This window comes from Notolepis coatsorum, assembly GCF_963971535.1.
Source record: "Notolepis coatsorum genome assembly, chromosome: 11".
NCBI lineage: Eukaryota > Metazoa > Chordata > Actinopteri > Aulopiformes > Paralepididae > Notolepis > Notolepis coatsorum.
This window is the reverse complement of record NC_140175.1, coordinates 29,916,946-29,927,620: the sequence shown is the minus strand read 5'-3', so window position 1 is coordinate 29,927,620 and position 10,675 is coordinate 29,916,946.

Sequence of the window (10,675 nt, the reverse complement as noted above, 5' to 3'; positions counted from 1 at the left end):
AGATGAACACACTGATCTCACTTCTCTGTGACTATATATATCATCTGTCAGACAGCCGTTCACTCTGTATTCTTTCTTCTCTCCTTTTGAATGACCCCTTCATTTGACAACTCTTCATGCAGGCATTGTGAATTCATTACATTTTAACAGCGGTAACAAAAAAAGAAAAGAGGAAGATATCAAAGCGTGGCCTTAAAACCAAAGACACACACAAATTATTCAATGTAGTCTGATGACAAGGAATAACAAGAGGTGTTTGACCTATCTCAAGTCCCGTCCTCTTTTACTCAATCATCCAATCACAACTGTTGCTTGCTTTGGGAGCAACAGTTGCGATTGGAGTATGCAGAAAAGAGGACAGGGTTCGAGATGGGTCAATTTGTCTCTCTTCTGTGTAATTTGAGCAGGGGATGTGCAAGAAATATCAAAGAAAGGTCTGCCCGTCTGTCAGCCTCGCATGCTATCTTAGACTATTTCCAAATTAATTGCATATTAGTGTTTTCATAATAAGTAAACAAACATTTTAGGAGAGAAAATTAAGAAATGAAAAGTGCTTCTTAGATCTGAACCACTCTATAGACAGAAATACAGGTGCTCTTTGATTGGGCGAACTGCAACTGTTGGAGAGAGCAACTTGTCTAGTCAATTGACATATCTCAAGCCCTGCCCTCTTTTCTCAACCCTCCAATCAAAACAGTTGTAATTGGAGGATCAAGAAAAGAGGGCCGGCTTTGAGATATAGGCCAATCAGCAGTCAGCTAATTGATAAGACCAGTGGCTGCCCAATGCTGAAAACATTATTCCCCTTGTGGTGAAAATGTTTAGTGTTCAGTTTCAGTATAAACAAATAACATCAATCACAATTCACAATAATAACACCAACAACAATATACACAACAATGTAAAACAAAACGCAAATGCATACAACAATTGTAAATGAGCAAGTACATGTAATGGATTAATATGTACAACTTTGTTTCCACATTATGTCATGGAATTTGCTGACAGTGTCCCAGGGACCATATGGGTCCTTATTGAAGTATTTTTTTATATAGGCAGGCTGCCCCTTCAGTGTTCAGTAAGTCCAGGCATTCCTCCAGGGAGTCCAGGCACAAATCCATAGAGAAATAAGCTGGTTTACACTCCTTCCAGTTTAAGAGACTTCTTTCGGTAGTTAAGCAACCCAATGTCCTGAGCCGGCTGACAGTGACTCCGACAGTGTCTGGTTTCTGGCCCATGGAGACATCCCAGTATAAGCACTAGACCCAATGTCAACGCTGAGGCCATTGTCATAATAGCCATCATATACAGTAGCTCACAATATGTCTGTCTAAATATAGCCCAATTTAGCCCAAGCATGTTAATTACAATCCAATCCAACTTTATTTATATAGCATGTTTAAAAACAACAAAGTTGACCAAAGTGTTTCACAATCAACCAATACAGTAAAAAACACATAGACTAATCACAATACAATCCACACAGAACTAAACAGATTACGGCAGCAGACTGTACATTTGTTTTTTTAAATGCTAGTAGGGAGAACAGATGTGTTTTTAGATGGGATTTAAACATTGGGAGTATTGGGGCCAGCCTAATGTGCGGAGGCAACTCGTTCCAGAGTAATTCACACAGGCAAAGTGACACTAAAGAAACGGTCGGACACGATATGACTTCCCACCAGTGTGTCATCAACAGCTGGACATTCATATAGATGAACAAGCCTTGACGGCCACGTTGGTGCCAGTAACTCAGCCTCTTGGTAATTCCCCATCACAGCAACAAACACTGAAACCAGCGAGGCTGGAATTTTATGGGTCTGCAAAGCACACTTACAGCTCAGAATGGACATGATCATAAATAGCTCACTTAAGCGGTTTAAAAAACGAGTATAGGCTAGACTGATATTTTGCAAGTTGACTGTTTGCAGGAGGAAGCAACACTAGGCAGACACTACATGGTTGTAAATGGTTGTCAGGGAGCAACCGTTTTATAGGTAGATACTTCAAGTGTATACATAATGCATACGGTACATAGACACGTTACACACTTGATTACTTCACCACGCCTTAGCTGTGATGCGGGTGGAGTCTTCATGTGAAAGTTCAGTTTAGAAAATGGCCACGTGTACATGGTAAACACCTCCTTACTGATCATCAGTGAGACTGTAGTACAGTACTGTAGTACAGATAGCAGTCCTGTCTATCTGTATGTCGTGTGTGTCATATATTGTAACTGAGGGGTACAATTCCCTGACTGTATTGTTAGATATGATATTTAATACCACTACCTCATGTACTTTAACTTCTGGCCACCCAGTACAAGATATAAGTATGATGAACACTTTCCCACCTGATGAAACGAACCAACACAAATGTACCAAATCGAATATTTAATACAGCAAAAGGTGTATACAACATTCACTTAATTACATTTATGATTTGAAATATTGAATATGCACTTTTATGGCAAATGAGTATTCGTAGGTAAATCAACATTGAATGTCCAATCTCTGGTTGCGCAGGGAGTAAGTATACAACCTGGAATATTTAGGAAACGATAGCGATGGTACTTAAATGATTATAGCTGGATACACTAAGGGGGGGGGGGGTCCCGCTGGTTGTAAGACAGTAGGAGGGGGGGGTTAGAGAAGCCGCTGGCGGTATCCCATCTGGCCGACGGTGTCTTTGGAGAATCCAAAGTCTTGGACACGGTGCCCACAGAACCTCGGGCCGCAGACGAATACAGCTGGACCCTCTGTGGAACGGTATCTGCCGGTCCACAACGGAGAGACGTGGTGCGACCTCACGTGTAGAGCGCCGCCTCACCTGGAGTCCTCTCCGGGGGGTAATTCCAACACTCGGCAGTGTTGGCCTTTATCCATGGAATAATCAAAGCACACAAAGCATAATCCAAGAGCCGTGGAAGGCTCGCCGTCGTCTGGGTAGAGTAATCCAATATACAGGTCCAGTCGCTCTTGACCCGGAGCTCCTCGGATGCAATCACCACTAGGGGTCTGACCAGCCTGGTTAAGCGTCCAGATAACGTCAGGAACGATGGGGGTACTGATAACTGTAGGACTCTAACCGAACGATGCACCATACATAAATAGACTATTATTAGCTTAATAGAATACGTCCAACTCGACGGTATGGTGCCAAACTATGACCATTCAACTATTAATCTACACGATATCTCAATGCCTATTCTGGGCCAAGTAGGCCTTACTACACCGCACGTGCGTCGTGGGGAGGCTTTTGCGTCTGTCACTCTGTTGGAGGGTAAAGAACTGGACTAAAAGAAAGTTCTACTTTACGAGCGCCATATATATATGCGCTATGAACAAATAGTACCATTCGTATTTCGCCCGGCATATTACTGCGCGGAACCGGGGGTTGCCTCGACATGTTAGGCGGCACGATTGAACTTGGACCTAGGGGGTATGGCAACCTGGCGCCAGGTTCTCGTCCAATGGTAGAATGAAACTATTATGGGCTGTTTAGTAGAAACGGGGATATTCAATGCATATTGTGCAAGGAATATACAGGGGATATCAAACGATATACAAATACAATTAAATATATATATATAAATAAATATACATATTCGGTTTAATCTGATCCTTCACAACAGCCGCCCCCTAATTAGTCCCACCTAATTAGCTAAGCAGAGACAGATTAACCGCACTGTCTTCCACTCAAGGTCCGCTGTAAGGGTCAGTCAACTCACAAAGTCATAGGGTCATGGTCATCATCGATAGTATCTGGGAGTCGGGGCAGTTCTATGAGCCTCGCCACGGGACGTGTGTAGGTGCGCCCTTGGACGAGTACTTCAGCTGCTCGGACCTTGCCATCGGCACCGGTGATCACTTTGCTTACGCGGCCAGCCGGCCACATAGCTCTGGGGAGTGACTGGTCAATAATCATGACGACTGTTCCTTCTGTCAAATTGTCTCTCTCTTTTACCCACTTCTGGCGGGTCTGTAGAGACGGTAGGTAGTGAAGTAGGAAGCTGCTCCAAAACTTGTCAGCCAGTACTTGGCTGTACCTCCACATTCTTCAGCCGTTCGCTTCTTCGGGCCTGTACATTGTCTGGGGTAGCGCGGGGTCCAGCCGCCCCATTAGGAGTGTGTTGGGGGTGACTGGGTCGACGTCTGCTACATCACTGGAGACGTAACCGAGGGGCTTTGAGTTCAATACTCCCTCGATCTCCGTGAGGACTGTCATTAGGACTTCCTCTGCCACAGTCTGGGCTCCGAGTACGGCATACAGGGCTGTCTTTATAGAACGTACTTCTCGTTCCCAGGTTCCACCGAAGTGGGGTGCGTTCGGGGGATTAAACTGGAAGTCAATCTGGGCTGGAGCGAGGTGGGTCTTAAGTTCTGGGCCCATAGCTTGGAAGCTCTCTCTCAGCTCTCTTTCTCCGCCTTTGAAGTTGGTCCCGTGATCAGACAACAATGTAGACGGTTGTCCTTTCCGTGATACGAATCTCCGGAAGGCCATAAGGAATGAGTCTGTGCTCATGGTCGGAAGGAGCTCGATATGTATCGGTCTGGTGGTCATGCATTTGAATACAATACCCCACCGCTTCTCGGTGCCTCTTCCTCTCTTTATATACAACGGGCCAAAACAGTCCATGCCTGTGGAGTGGAATGGCTTGTCGCCGATTCGGAGGCGACAGGGGGGTAGGTCAGCCATCCGTGGTATGCTGGGCTGCGCGCGCCACTTACGGCAGTCTAGACAGGTTCGCTGGAAGCGCCGTACTGCTTCTCTCCCTTGCAATATCCAATAACGACGTCTGATCTCCGCGAAGACTCTCTCTGCTCCTGCGTGGTGTACATCCTCGTCGTATTTCTTTATGATCAGCTCTGTGACCTTGTGTCGGCTGTTCAAGACGATCGGGTGCTTAATGTCATCTGGTAGATCGGGGGCTCTCCGCAGGCGACCACCCACTCTGATGAGATTATGTGCGTCACTCTCTGGTGCCAGGTGAATCAGTCTGCTGTCTGATAGGACGGGGTTTCCTCCCTGTAGACAGTCTAGCTCATCGGGGAACGAGTCTCTCTGGGCTCGTTGTAGTAGAAGAAGTTCTGCTTCTTCGTAGTCAGCTGCTGACATGTCAGTGGTGGACTGAATCTCTGGGTGGTGCCGCAGGAATGTTCTTTGTTGCGCACTCTCTAGGGTAATGCAGTCATCTATGTTGGGGTCTGTGGAGGCGACAGTGCTCAGTCCACAGAACATAGGCTTCTTGTTCTCAGCCTCCTCGTTACTTGCTTCCCTCGGGGTGGGCGTAGGCCAATCTCCTTCCGGGAGCTTGAGGAATGCTGGTCCGTCACTGTAGATGTTGCGACGGGTTAGGTCATCCAGGGACATTCCCCGGGTGATGACGTCAGCTGGGTTGTGTTTGGTGTCCACATACCGCCAGCTTGCTTCTTCTGTTAATTCTTGAATCTCGGTGACTCTGACTCCCACGAAGACTTTGTATCTGCATGAATCAGACTTAATCCATGTGAGTACTGTCGTGGAATCTGACCACAAGATTGTTCTATGCACCGGAATGGTGAGTTCACGTTGGATTAACGTGGCTAGATGCGCTCCTGCGAGGGCTGCGCAGAGCTCTAGACGTGGGATAGATTGTTGCTTACGTGGGGCTATTCTTGAGCGGGCCAGTATGAAAGCAGTGTGTATCTTTCCTCCCATCTCTTGGGCACGCAAATAGGCAACCGATCCGTAGGCTACTTCGGAGGCGTCGCTGAAGACGTGTAGCTCAATCTCGCATGTCTCTGGCCTCACTGTGGATGGGAAGTAGCTGCGGCGTATATTGACACCTGGGAGTGAGCGGAGTTCCGTCTCCCACTCTCTCCATGTTGAGGCAAGGTGTGCGGGTATTGGGTCGTCCCAGCCCTGGTCCTTGTCCCATAGTGCTCGTACAATCATCTTTGCCCTGGTGGTGTAAGGTAGAATACATCCCAACGGGTCATATTGTCTGGCGAGTGTTCTGTACACACTCCGTCTGGTGGTCGGTATCGCCGCCGACCTTCCTTGCTCTGGAGCCAAGGGTTTGTGTCTATAGTGGAGCGAGTCTGTTTTGAAGCGCCAGACTAATCCTAGTGTCATTTCTTGGGCTTCTGGATTGTCGCCATCCAGGTCTCGCTGCTGGCAGCCTTGTCTGCGGAGGAGAGGCTGCGCAATACGTGCGGGTCACTGCTGGCCCACTGCCTGAGATCAAAGCCTCCTTTGATTAGGGAGGCGCGTAACTTGATTAGGAGAGCCTCGGCTTCTTCTTGAGTCGAGACGCTTTGTAGACAGTTGTCCACGTAGAAACTGTTCTTCACACTGTGTTGGACCTCTTCATCTGCTGCTGGGTCCTCTGTGACGTGTTTCTGTAGTGCAAATGTAGCACAGCACGGGCTGCATGTGGTTCCGAAGGGGAGTACTTCCCACTGGTAGATGGATGGGTTCTCGTCTCCGATCTTCTCTCTCCATAGGAACCGTAGCAGAGGCTTGTCCTCCTCTACTAGTCTCACCTGCAAGAACATCCCTTTGATATCCCCGCTTATAGCCACCTTGTCCTGGCGGAAGCGCAGTAGCACGCCTAGTAGGAAGGGGCCGAGTGTGGGGCCGGGCAAGAGCTCTTTATTCAGATTTTGGGATCCGATCTGGTAGCTGCAGTTAAACACAATGCGATCCTTGCCGTTGTGATGGACCTTGTGATGCGGCACGTACCATGATTCGGTCGTCTGATCGGCCTCTTTAATGTCAATCTTTGTTACGTGTCCCGCTGTGATTAGCTTCTCAATCTCAGCTCGGTACACACTCTGTTGAGCGGGGTCTTTGGCTAGGCGCCGCTCTGTGTTCAGTAGATAGCGCTCCGTGGCGTCTTTCTTTGCGTGAAAGGGGGGCATTCCCTCTCGCCTCAGGAGTGGAGTTGCGTATCTCATCACTCCGCCGACTGTGACTCTCTTAGTCCCCTGCTCGAGTAGGTTGATGGCGTAAATGTCTTCTTTAGAGCGAATGTCTTTCTTTTCGTTCTTAAAGGGCATTGTCTCTAGGGTCCATAGCCTCTCGACATGCTGCAGGAGAGTGGTGTCTTCTTCTGTCGTTCTGGAGTGGAAGCAGCTAGTGGCTGCTGTTCGGTTGAGAGATTTAGCGAGGGGGCCTTGCAATGTCCATCCTAGGCGGGTCTCGACTGCTGCAGGACAGCCTCGGGGGCCTGTATGGACCCGGTCAATCGGGACTATGAGTTCTGCATGGTCAGCCTATCAACAGGGTCGGGGTAGCGCCGTCTATGAGCGGGATAGGTAATTGACGCAGGTGCACATATTTATCCATCAACTTGGTGACAGGGTAGGTGTACTGCGATAGTCCTATTTCTTGGCTGGTGAAAGCATTTGTGATCTTGTACCGTCGCTCTGGCTGTCCGTTGGCTGCGATAGTGAAGGAGACATTCTCGCCCTTTATCGTCTTTAAATCTCTTCTTATTGTCCGAATCGTCATTTCGTTCTTGCTCCCCCGCAGTCCCAGCTGAGTCGCAGCGGAGGCGAGCAGAAGGGTCTTCTCTGACCCGTCATCAAGGACGGCGTAAGTGTCCATGACTTTATCCTGGTAGCTCAATGTCACACGGACTACCTTTAAGAGCACTTGAGCTCCGTTGCTGCTGGCGGGGTCAATGTACATGACACTTGCCTTGGTGCCGCTCCGTGGTGCAGGTATAGGCCGTCTTCCGTTACTATCGTGTAGTATATCTAGATGGGCTCCATCGCACCGGCTGCACCTTTTCTTTAGGCGGCATTCGGCTGCCATGTGGGGCCGCGCACATCGATAACAGCGCCGGTTGGACTTTATCCATTGGCTCACTTCTTCTGCATTCATCTTTGTGAATGAGTCACATTGTGACAGCCAGTGTTCTTTCTCACAGTAGGGACACGCTATCTTCCACTTCTCCTTTCTCGAGGGGGTGCTGTGACTCTTACTGCTCGGTACTGACTCTGATTGGTGCATGACAGTCACCGATCTTCTTCCATCACTTATTCTCCTGGGTCCCTCTCTGGAGCTTGGCGTGCTCCGCCCGAAGGTGTCCAGTCGTAAGCTGCTGACCTCTCTCGCCAGGAAGTCGGCCAGATCAAGGAGGGATGGCTCGGGGCCGTCGGGATCTCGGTAGTCCCTCTGCCGCCGAAAGCGCTCCTGTCTTGCGGGTGGCAGCTTCTCCAAAATCCTCTCAACGTTAGAGTTGGCGTACAGCTCATGCCTGCCCTTCTCCCGTTGAGCTCCCAGCATCCCCACCAGGGACTGCACTTTGATTGACAGGTCGTCTAGTGAGCGATTGTCTGTGGCTGGGGGTAGGCGGTCAATATGCCTTATCTCCTGGATTACGTAATCCCATATACGTCCATATCTTTGATCCAGCCCTGCAAGGGCTGCTGTGTATGGGGTCGAGGAGGTAGCATAGGCTAGCGCTATATTGTGCGCTCGCGGTACTTTCAGGTGCTTCAATAATATTGCATACTTGTGGCGTTCATCAGCGACATCCACCATCATTGTCTCTAAGCACATCCGGAGCTCCGTGTACTGTGCTCGACTCTCATAGGCGAAGTCTGGGAATGACGGCGTGGCGTTGTATGACGCCGTGGATGGCTGATACATCGGCGAGCGTTGGGGGAGAGACCTCCTGGGCGAGTCCCCTCTTGCGCCTCGCTGTGGGCTGGTACTGGCAGGGTACCATGGCCCGCTGGTCCAGGTACTGTTCCTCGGGGCTGGTCGTGCGTCGTGCTCACCCGTAAATAGAGTCGGGGGTCTGTAGCGCAGCGCCGCGGGGGTATAGCCTGGACTGTATGGGACCTCCTGGTCCGGTGGAGTACTGTGCTGTCGTCGGGCTTGGTTCTCCTCTTCTCCCTCTTCTTCTTCTATCAAATCTTCCAGATCCTGTAATCGTTTATTTAGCTTCTCCGCAGTGTAGGCCGCTCCTTCCTTGTAGCTGGGTCTCGCTTGGACCGGTATGGGAAGGGGATCTGCGGGGGGTCTAGACTCGGTCTGTTGGTCAAGTTCAGGGTCGCTTGCTCGTTGCGGTGACGCTGCTCTTGACTGTTGTCTCGACGAGTTCCTTGAGCCCCTGGCGGAGGGAGAGGGAGTTGTCCTTTTGATCAGCTGCTCTATTAGTTGCGCTTGTAGTCTGTCGCGCTCTGCGTCTCTTTGGGCACCGGCAGCGGCGCGCTGGGCGTCGGCGTCGGCGCGCTCTGTTTCTCTTTGGGCACCGGCAGCGGCGCGCTGGGCGTCGGCCCGGTCTCTTGCCATATTCTCTTCCATCTGGAAGCGTCTCATCTCCAGACTTGTGCGCTGTTCTTCGCTCCGTTGCTGTGCTTGGAGGTGTTCGCGCTCGCTGGTCGCCTGTGCTTGGAGACGTTCGCGCTCGCTAAGCGTCTGTGCTTGGAGCCGATCGCGTTCGGTAGAGGCTGTCAGGCTGACGAGGAACGCCTGTTGTAGTGTCCTCTCCGCTTCGCTGGGGGAAGGCGGTAGTGGAGGTGAGCCGCTCCTGCGTGAACCGCTCCTGGGGGTACTCGTTGGGGAGTCCTGGAGCTCTAGTTCCTCGGCGCTCTCCTCCTCTTCTTCCGTGCAGAGTTCTCTCTCTGTAGGGTTGTCTTCCTCCCGGGGCTTGTCGGGGACTACTTCTTGAGTAGTGGCGGGGGGTAAAGGCATGTCAATTCCCTCCTGGTCCCCACCGTGAGCTTGGTCAGTTACATTAGGACCTACTAGGGCCTCTGTGGTCGGGGAAACCTGGTCGTTAAGGTCAGACATAATTTTACTTTCTACTTTTACCACGTTTACCGTTTGTCGAAGGCTAGGTAGTTGACTGACAGTGTAAGCCTCTAAGTACTGAGGTGTCTGTCGTCTGCGCCGCAGGCGTTCTAGGTTAGGAGGATCGTTTCGTGGAGTGTTCATCATAGGCCATTTCGATATTAATAACACTATATTAATATTACACTAGTTACCATCCGGCTCGAAGGACCAATTGTAACTGAGGGGTACAATTCCCTGACTGTATTGTTAGATATGATATTTAATACCACTACCTCATGTACTTTAACTTCTGGCCACCCAGTACAAGATATAAGTATGATGAACACTTTCCCACCTGATGAAACGAACCAACACAAATGTACCAAATCGAATATTTAATACAGCAAAAGGTGTATACAACATTCACTTAATTACATTTATGATTTGAAATATTGAATATGCACTTTTATGGCAAATGAGTATTCGTAGGTAAATCAACATTGAATGTCCAATCTCTGGTTGCGCAGGGAGTAAGTATACAACCTGGAATATTTAGGAAACGATAGCGATGGTACTTAAATGATTATAGCTGGATACACTAAGGGGGGGGGGGGGTCCCGCTGGTTGTAAGACAGTAGGAGGGGGGGGTTAGAGAAGCCGCTGGCGGTATCCCATCTGGCCGACGGTGTCTTGGGAGAATCCAAAGTCTTGGACACGGTGCCCACAGAACCTTGGGCCGCAGACGAATACAGCTGGACCCTCTGTGGAACGGTATCTGCCGGTCCACAACGGAGAGACGTGGTGCGACCTCACGTGTAGAGCGCCGCCTCACCTGGAGTCCTCTCCGGGGGGTAATTCCAACACTCGGCAGTGTTGGCCTTTATCCATGGAATAATCAAAG